Source organism: Primulina eburnea, chromosome 2 (assembly GCF_022965805.1).
Source record: "Primulina eburnea isolate SZY01 chromosome 2, ASM2296580v1, whole genome shotgun sequence".
Classification (NCBI taxonomy): domain Eukaryota; kingdom Viridiplantae; phylum Streptophyta; class Magnoliopsida; order Lamiales; family Gesneriaceae; genus Primulina; species Primulina eburnea.
This window is the reverse complement of record NC_133102.1, coordinates 10,371,511-10,381,674: the sequence shown is the minus strand read 5'-3', so window position 1 is coordinate 10,381,674 and position 10,164 is coordinate 10,371,511. Positions and strand designations below refer to the sequence as shown.

The following is a 10,164-nucleotide window of genomic DNA, read 5'->3' as shown; positions in this document are numbered from 1 at the left end:
TACCATTTCCAGAACCTTTCTTGACAAGATATTCTCTGCAGTTACGGTTCCAATGTCCAGGCTTCCTGCAATGATGACAGATATCAGCAGTCTTGTCAGCCTTTACTAGTTTGACTGCCACAACGGGATTCAGAGCTTGCCTCTTCAAGGGCACATTATTTTTGGGGCATTAGAAAGAACGCTTCTTTCCCTTCCCATGTGGACCAGTCTTCGTACCAGATGAAGAACCCACATAAAGAACCGACTTCTCTTTCATGACGGTGGAATCAAACGTAACAAGCATGTTTACCAACTCATCAAGGGTAGGCTTTAGCTTGTTCATGTTGAAATTCACCACAAGAGGATCAAATGATGTAGGCAGTGACAAGAGCAACACGTCGGTGGTCAACTCCGAAGGCAACGTAAGATCCATGCCAACGAGCTTGTCCACAAGCCCAATCATCTTTAGGCCATGATCATGGACCGAAGCCCCAACTCGCATTCGTAAAGTGATCAGCTCCTTGATGGTAACATGCCTAAGAGGTCGAGTCTGCTCACCAAAGAGCTTATTGAGATGCAAATGAATGTCAACAGCACTCTTTACATCCTCAAAATGCCTTTGCAGCTCATCATTCATAGAAGCCTGCATATAACACTTAGCTCGCAAGTCATGGTCACACCAATCCTTGTAAGTCTGCCATTCTTCAGGAGTGCAGCTAGTCAGAACCTCAACAGGGGGCGACTCAGTAAGTGTATATGTTATCCTTTCCGAATTCAAGACGATTTTCAGGTTTCTTACCCAGTTGAGGTAATTAGGTCCAGTTAAAAAGTATTTTTAGAGTATTGCAGATAATGGGTTGCGAATCGAAGACATTGTCAAATTTGTACTGAAAAGTAAAAACAGATAAATGTTAATGACTATTTTAAAATATTTAGTAAGATATAAAGTATGGAATTTTACTTCAAAAATTTTCCCTTCCACTGTTTTGATATTTTTCACTGCCCTATAGTGAAAACGGGAAACTCCTTTCCTCACTAGGTACTGATAAGCCCAAATCTTATAGAGATTTTTAGGGATTTTATTTGTGATTATCTAAACTTTTTATCCCCAATTTTGTGCTTAATTGAATTAATAATTTTAGATTTAAATAAAAGATGAAAAATGATTAAATTTGGAAATAAAATATATTTACAAGACTTCAAAAGAAAAAATTTACTAAAAGAAAGGAAATAAAATATTTTTATTTTATTATCTTGATATTATTGAAGTTCTTGATAAAGATGGAGTCTAATCTTTGAAAATAAAATCTACAATTTTATTATCTACAAGGTTTAAGTGGAGATGGGCTTAAAAAGAATACAATGAGGAGGCCCATTAAAAAGAATAAAAGGGGGCAGAAGCGTACAAAAAAAAAAAAGCGCCGTAACGTACATAGTGAAAGAAGGAGAGCAAAAGCACGGAAGTGCAGAATAAAGGAAAGAAGCGTAGAACAGAAGGCTACTGTGAAGTAGCACCAGCGCGGCAGAAGGAAAAGAAGGGAGGAAGACTGAAGATAAAAGTTGGAGGAATTCCTCACACATGCTACAAATCACAGAGAATCTCTTTCATTCCTTCTTAACTATGTTTTCTTCATTGAATTTAAACACTGATTTTGACTTTTATTTTAAATTTATTGAGTAGATTTTTATAGACTAAGGCCACGATAGGGCCACGACAGATTATTTTTGATGTTTTAAGTTTGATTCAAGTCGATTATTTACTTTATTCATTGATTGATGTCATTTATCACGTGTTCTTTTAATCTGGCCAGTTAAATAGAATATTTGTTGGTTAATCTAAAACCGGAAAGCGATAGATTGATATTTGCTTCATACATCAATCAACACATGGTTAAATTGACTAGAAATAGTATTCGGTTTCAGTGTGCGACCTTAGGTTGAAAAACTGGAATTTCACAGCGATCTAATGCGGTTGAATCTAATTAAATTCAGTTAGGAATAATTGAACTTTTAGATTTGATTAGTTTTATTAATTCGAGGAATCGTTTAATAAATAATTTTGGGAATTCCGTCGTGAATTAAATAATTAATTTATTGAATATGAATTTGACACGTAGATTATAAGTTGTCTCGGTACCGTTGTGCGCCTTAGTCGTTTTTAAATAATTTGAATTTTCATCTAATTTAATAATTTGGATTTTTTTGCTTTGGTTAATTTATTTAAATTTTTAATTTAGTTTTAATTAATTTATCTCCACTCATTTGAATTTTAATAGCCTAAATTAGGAAAAATAATTCATATTCTAGTAATTAAACATCGATCTCTGTGGGTACGATACCTGGACCCATCTCCAAATACTATAACTTGACCTAGTCCGCTTGCTAGATTTATTCCCAACCGAAATCGTCGGTCAAGTTTTTGGCGCCATTGCCGGGGATTGAATTGTTTAATATTAGAATTTATTATTTTCTTGAGATTAGGTTTTATTTAATTTTGTTGATTTTACGCATATTCATACGTTTTAAGTTTGTTTCTTATTTTCAGGATTTATCTAGCTGTGCATGAGCCGTGCTAAAAGTGACACAGAATTGGAGCCGTTTGATCCAGAGATTGAGAATACCTTTCGACGGAGACGTAGAGCACAAAGGGAGAAATCCTCAGACTCTGACGTGGAAGAGCAATTCAAACAAGAGAAGAAGGTTAAAATAGCAGCGATGGAAGTAATGAACAACGAGGAGGATGATCGCACTGTCTATGATCTCACTAGACAAACCACTGGAGGTTATGGTTCAAGCATTACTCGTCCTACTGTGGAAGCAAATAATTTTGAGTTGAAGTCATCCATCATTCAAATGATACAATATCAAGTGAGATTTGGACGATCGCAGATCGAGGATCCTAATGCACATCTGGAGGGCTTTCTATATATCTGTGACACAATCAAATTCAATGGAATGAGCACGGATGCCATAAGATTGAGACTATTCCCTTTCTCTTTGCATGGTGAAGCAGCAGGATGGCTTAGATATTTACCAGCTGGCTCTATTACTAAATGGAATGGGTTGGTGGAATTATTCATAAATCAATATTTTCCACCCACCAAGCTAGCACAACTGCGTATGGATATTTCATCTTTTTGCCAGAAGGATGGGGAGACACTAAATACAGCTTGGGGAAGATTTAAGAAGATGTTGAGGAGGTGTCCTCAACATGGTTTCTCTTAATCTGAGAAAGTTTAGATTTTCTATAACGGAGTTGATCCTTCCGTGCGTTCCATGCTAGATGTGGCGGCCAATGGTAGCTTATACAGGAAGACTCCACGAGTTGCACTGGAAATAATTTCAAATATGACCGAAAATTGTGCGGGTTGGCCGGACATTAAACGAGAAAAGAAGGGAGGAGTTCTTGAAATGGATGTCTTGAATGCACTTACTGCTAAGATTGATGGGTTGGCCCATAAATTCTCTCAGTTGCAATCAAATCAAGCAAATCAAGTCCAAGGAATAGTCATCGAGGAACAACCCATTTTTGATGAAGAAGCAGTGAATTTTGTGGGGAATCAATGGAGACAACAATTAAATCCATACAGTTCCACGTATAATCCAGGATGGAGGAATCACCTTAATTTGTCTTGGAAGAATACGGAGAATTCCCTTAATCCAACAAATATTCCTCCACTACCCATTCCTCAACAAGTGAGACAACAAGGATTATTGGTACCTGCAGCACCTCCAGGATTCAAGCAAGAAGATCAAAGACCAATTTATGAGGATTTTATGATGAAACATGTTGTGGGAATGGAGACGAGACTGCAGAATCATGATACTATCTTACGAAGGTTGGATGCTCAAATTGGTCAAATAGCCAATCAATTAGCAAATCGAGCCCTTGGAACATTACCAAGTGATACTGAGAAAAATCCGAAAGGAGTGAATGCAGTGAGTACTGATAGGTGTGGTTTTTACGCGCTTTATTGCATTAGTTTTAGTGTGTTTGCATTGTGCATGCATGCATTTCATTTACATTTTGCTTATTTTAGAGTAATCATTTGCATATTATCATGTCTCACTGTTGGGTGATGAATTGGCATGAAAAATGGTCGGAAAACCAAAAATGGAGCAAAGTGTACAAAATAGAAGGCAATGGACAGAATGAGCGGCGCCCGAGCTGTAATTTTCTACCGCCCAGGCGCGAAAGATGAACAGCTGCATAACTTGACAGAAAGGTCGGCGCTCGGGCGGTAATTTTCTACCGCCCGGGCGCGAGAGATGTCTTATGAAGGCCAAATTACAGAAGAGTCGGCGCTCGAGCGGTAGTTTTCTACCGCCCGAGCGCGAATGCCGCACATCCCAAGCAAGTTTACAGAAGGTGTGGCGCTCGAGCGGTACTTTTCTACCGCCCGAGCGCCACCTATTTTTTGAAAAATATCATGCGCGATTCCTTGCCTTATTGGAGGAAGGGGGATGATATGGTAGTGGATTTTGGACGTTTTGGAGACGATTCAGACTCCATTCTTCAGCCGCCACAAGCCCTTGAGAGCACTTTGCTCTTGGATTGAAGATTTGAAGTTTTCCGGGCGTCATTCTTCGCGTTTTTCGTCAATTCTCGTATTTCTAATTTAGTTTTCATCTTTTAAACTTTGTTTTGTTTATTTCGATCATGCATTTTAGTAGCTAAACCTTTAATATTTGTTGGGATTTAAGGGGAGCCTACCCCAAACTTTGATTTGAATTAATTTTTATTCGATTGTTACGTAATTCTTGATTATACTAGTGTTTTTCTTTGTGTTGTTAGAGCGTAGCTAACTTTAACAACGTTTTTATATTGCGAGTGAGTTTGAGAGAATAACTTGTGATAGGATCGAATAGTATAATCCGCGGATCTACAATTTACATAGATATATGAAATTGGATACGTGCCGATAGTCATAGTCCTTAGGGTCGAAAACTAGGGGATTTCATAGATCGAAATGTGATTCACTCTTGATAAATAATTAAAGACATTTAATTACTTCATTGAGTCGAATTAGTTTTGTAGTGCCCAAATTTAATACACGTAAAACCCATGCATTCATTTAATTATTAAAGGATTTTTAATTAATTTTAAAACAAGCCTTTGTAGTGCATGATTTATTTAGATGCATTATTTTAAATTACTCATGTTTATGTGATGCACGTTAAAATGTTTTTCAAGTTTCATGTTTCAGGCGATTATTCGAGGCGGGATCGAGGAAGAGACCCGGTGACGATCTTTGGCAATTTTAAAAGACGGTATTTTATTTTTAGTGGAGTGGGGCATTTTAAATAATTTATCTAGTTTTAGTAATTTAAAAGCCTAATTTGACTATTAGGAGATTTTGGAGACTTTAAAGTTTTAAGGAATTGTCTCTTGTGAACTTTATTTCAATCACACGATTTTTATTTAAAGTTAGTAGTGGGTTAATGCCTTGATTGGTTGTTAATTAGTAATTAAGTAAATTATTGTCCCTAATTAACACCCTAATCTCCTACCCACTACACAAAACGCACGCACACACACACTTTACACACACCACTCACGACACTCAAGCATACACACACACACTTTTATTTCTCTCTTCACTTCATTCTTTTAAAAGAAAACCTAGGGTTCTTGAGAAGCATAGCAGCCGCCCCCTCCCTTTAATTTCCAGCAAGGTTTTGTTGCATTTTATTCAAAGAAATCGGTGCCACGTTCGTCCCGGATCAATCTTCGCGCCTTCCTCGCTTCGGTATCGTCGTTTCGGTAACGTTTATCATCAAAGGCACGTATAACCTGTTCTTTCTGCATCGATCTTGTCATAGTATGCGTTGTGTATTTTTATGCGTGAAAATCCATGTATGACGTTCGTCGTTTGAGCGGAAATTGATTTGAATGCGTTTGAAATACTTTTTAGATCTGAAATCTCGTAACTTGCTGTTCTTCTCAAAACTGCGACTTTTCCCTCGAGAATTTGAGAAAACTTTTAACTACAAAATCGTAGAACTTTTTGATACCTTCGATTTGATATATGATTCGAAAATTTTGGACAAAAATTGAGTGAGTTATGGCGTTTTTCGTGGGATTGCTCAAACTGCGACTTTTATGAAAATTTGTGTTTTTGAAGTATTTAGTTGCAGGCTTCGTTGGGGATCGACGGGTGATCATTGCTGCATCTAGGTATGATTAGTACGATGTTGGGATGTCATTTGATAAGTCGTATAGTGTCGATAGGCACTCTAATGCGTTAGGAGTCGTGAGAAACGAATTGGTGTCAATTGCTATGCTTTGAATTGTATATGTTGTAAGGTGAACTCATTGCTTTGGGTGTTTGTACGAATTTGGTTGATGTAATGGAATGCTGAGGTGGGTCTCGGGGTGTCGATTCATAGTCCGTGCAACCGAGTCTAGAAAGTTGAGCGAAGCATGTACAAGATTTTCGTGAGTTCGCGATCACAGTGGGTACATGGACCCGCACACGGACCCAGTCACGGGGTCCGTGCCTTTGTTTCTTTCGCAGTGCCAAATTCCCGAGGCTACACGGACCCCCACACGGACCTATGCACGGGGTCCGTGCCCCTCCTCCTTTTCGATGTCTTTTTCCAGAGTCTACACGGACCCCAACACGGACCTAAGCACGGGGTCCGTGCCTCCCCTTTTCTGCACACACACTTTACAGTGCCTACACGGACCCAGAGCCGGACCTGGGCACGGGGTCCGTGTCTTGCATGTTTTGGGGAAAATATTCGTAACATGTTTTGTAGTGTGACGTCATGGTTTAGTGCAAGGATTATCAAGGTCGTGTCATGGGAAATTTTAGAACGTCCTAAGTAATGATTGAACTCGAGAGTAAGTATGATTTCTACGTTAAGTTATGCAAGTTAAGTATGCAAATTCGTGTTAGTATGTGCAGCAACGGCCCGATCGAAGTCCAACGAATCCCCCAACGCCAAGTAAGTATGTATGACGTGCAAAGAAAATATGTTTAAGTTTTTGAGGTATGCTAAATGACTTGTGACCAAATTATGAATGGGTTTGGAAGTCGGTGAACGTGGCCGAGGACCTCTCCGCCCCGTTAAATTATGAACGGGTTAGATCGTGGTTGGAAAGCGTTAAATTATGAACGGAGACCAACCAGCCCGTTAAATTATGAACGGGGATCTCATGTATGCGACAGTGGATACGTCCCTGTCATCCCAGTATTGTGGTTTGTCTGATCAGATATTTATTATGTTATGGGTCACTTGCTTTGAAACATCCTCTACGCAAAATGATGAAGTTAAGTATGTTGAAGTATGAAATCATGTTTAAAGAAAAGTTTATGTGATGGCACGTCATATTATGTATGCATGTATGTTCAAAGTTTATGCAAAGCTCAAGTTTATGAAAGTTCAAGTTATTATGCAAGCTCAAGTTTCAAATTATGTACGTTCTATTTTTAAGATGCATGCGATTTTTATTACGTAGTACTCGTTATCCCAGTTTATACGTGTTGAGTCTTTAGACTCACTAGACTTGATCGATGCAGGTGACTATGTTGATGAGGAGATGGGAGTTGGCGACCAAGGGGCATGCTTGGACTGAGTGGGAGGCTAGACCCGAGGACCGCCTACGTTATTTTAAGATTTTAAGCATGAAAACATTTATACTCTGATTTTATGTTTTGGATGTGAGACAGCTTTCTTTTTAGCAAATTTTAATTGTGATGGTTGATTTTAAAGATATTTTATGAATGATGGGTGACGACCGTGCGGATGTTTTTATTTAAGAAAATTTTTAATTTTTCCGCAAATTTTAAGTATGAGATGTACGGTTCGTTACAAGTTTGGCATAGCTCGAGAGAGTGTGTTCAATAGAATAGGAAATCCTGTCGGAAGAGTAAATCACGATCGAACGAATTAATTAATTAACGAGGGGTAGGCGAACCGATATTCCCAACAAATCCATTTTTCATTGAATTTTACTCAACCATTTAGACATTGTATTTCATTACTTGATTTTGAATCTTTTTTATTTGCATGTTTATTTAATGTTAGTAGTAATAAACAATCAATCAATTTTTCGTTGCTAAAAATTTAATAACAACAAATAAAAATTGTCAAATACAGTCTTCAGTGGAACGATACTCGTACTCACGTACATTATACTATTACTTGACATCGTGCACTTGCGATTTATTTTTGAGCATACAAAATCATATTTTATTGGGGATTTTACTGTGCAAGTTTTGCTCGATCAAGTTTTTGGCGCCGTTGCCGGGGACTGTTAATCTACAATTTTATTTTTAGTTATTTTATTTAGCATTATTTTATTTCTCTTGAGCTAACACTCCATATTTTATTTCAGATATCTTGTCTAGTGCATGCCAAAGTCACTTGACGTGGAGCTTGGGTTTGATCCTGAAATTGAAAGAACTTTCCGAAGGCGAAGACAACAACAAAGACTTAAAGAACTGATGGAGAGACACGAGCAAGAACGTGGAGAGGAACAGCGTGAAAATAGACAAGTTGAGATGCCACGCCGCATACCGATGCTAGAGTATGCTCAGCCTTCTTTGGAGGGTGCACGCTCTAGCGTTGCGAGGCCTATCGTTTGGGCAAATCAATTTGAAATCAAGCCAGCTATAATCCAGATGATTCAGAACACAATCCAATTTGGAGGAACTGCAGTAGATGACCCAAACACGCACATCGCGGATTTTCTTGAGATTTGCGATACTTTTAAATTCAATGGAGTTTCTGATGATGCTGTTAGATTGTGTTTGTTTCCTTTCTCTTTACGTGATAAAGCTAAAGCATGGTTAAATTGTTTGCCTGTAGGTTCGATCACTACATGGGAAGACATGGCGAAAGCGTTTCTCATCAAATATTTTCCTCCATCTAAGACCATGAAGCTGCGGGCAGACATTACAAAATTTTCTCAATTCGATCAGGAGTCATTGTATGAGGCATGTGAGCGTTTCAAATACCTCTTGCGTAGATGCCCACATCACGAGTTGCCACTTGGGTTAGTCGTTCAAACATTTTATTATGTTTTGCTTACTCCTAATCGTACTATGATAGATGCTGCTGCTTGTGGAAACTTGTTGAGAAAAACTGCCGAAGAAGGATACGAGTTACTGGAGGAGATGGCTGCTAGCAGCTATCATCCTCAATCTGAAAGAAACAACTAGAGGAAAAGTGCAGGATTTCACCAGGTAACTGAGTTTTCTGCTATTACGGCACAACTTGATGCTTTAAACAGGAAACTCGACAGCTTGAATGTGGGTGGCACGGCTATGCGTCTTCAAGAGATATTCTGTGAAAAGTGTGGAGGGGAACACTATGCGAAGGACTGTCAAGATGACAATCCATTTTATGTGCAAGAGGGAGCACCAATAAATCAAGTAGGGGTTCAAAACCGTCCAAGGAACGATCCATATTCGAACACATACAATCCTGGATGGAGGCAACATCCCAACTTCTCATGGGGTGGCCAAAATAGTCAGAATCGCCCACAGGGAAGACAACCATATGGCAAACAACCGATGTACAGATCTGATCCTCCTAGAGAAGAGAAGTCCAGTTTGGAGCAGATGATGTCTAAGTTTATTTCATCCACTGAAACGAGACTTCAAAATCAGGATGGATCGATCAAGGGGCTTGAAAATCAGATTGGTCAGTTAGTGAAGATGATAGCAAGTAGAGAGCCAGTCACCTTGCCAAGTAACACCGAGACTAATCCTAAAGAGCAAGTGAAGGCCATTGAGTTGAAGAGTGGAAAAGTTTTGGAGTCAAGAGAGAAGGAGAAAACTCAAACATTGGATGAGCAGACTGCGACATCTAAAGGTAAGTCCTCTAACTCTATACTAGCACCCACTGCACAATCAAAAATTGTTATACCTCTTCCTTTTCCTGCAGCATTGAAAAAAGCAAAACTAAATGCACAATTCGGTAAGTTTCTTGAGGTATTTAAAAAATTGCATATCAATATTCCCTTCGCCGATGCTTTAATGCAAATGCCTAGTTATGCGAAATTATTGAAGGACATATTGGCTAATAAAAGGAAGTTGGAGGATCACATGACAATTAACTTAACTGAAAATTGCTCCGTTTTGGTGAAAAAAAAATCCCACCGAAACTAAAAGACCCAGGGAGTTTTTCTATTCCTTGCATGATTGGTGATGTTGTTTTTCACAAAGCTTTGTG

At 38.6% G+C, this 10,164-nt stretch overlaps 1 non-coding gene across 1 annotated transcript; it reads right to left on the bottom strand.

The window, feature by feature from the left end:
- Positions 1-8,868: 8,868 nt before the first annotated feature.
- On the bottom strand, positions 8,869-8,974 carry LOC140824890 (small nucleolar RNA R71). Its single transcript, XR_012116507.1, has one exon. It is a non-coding gene; the product is annotated as a small nucleolar RNA R71 (small nucleolar RNA).
- Positions 8,975-10,164: the final 1,190 nt, after the last annotated feature.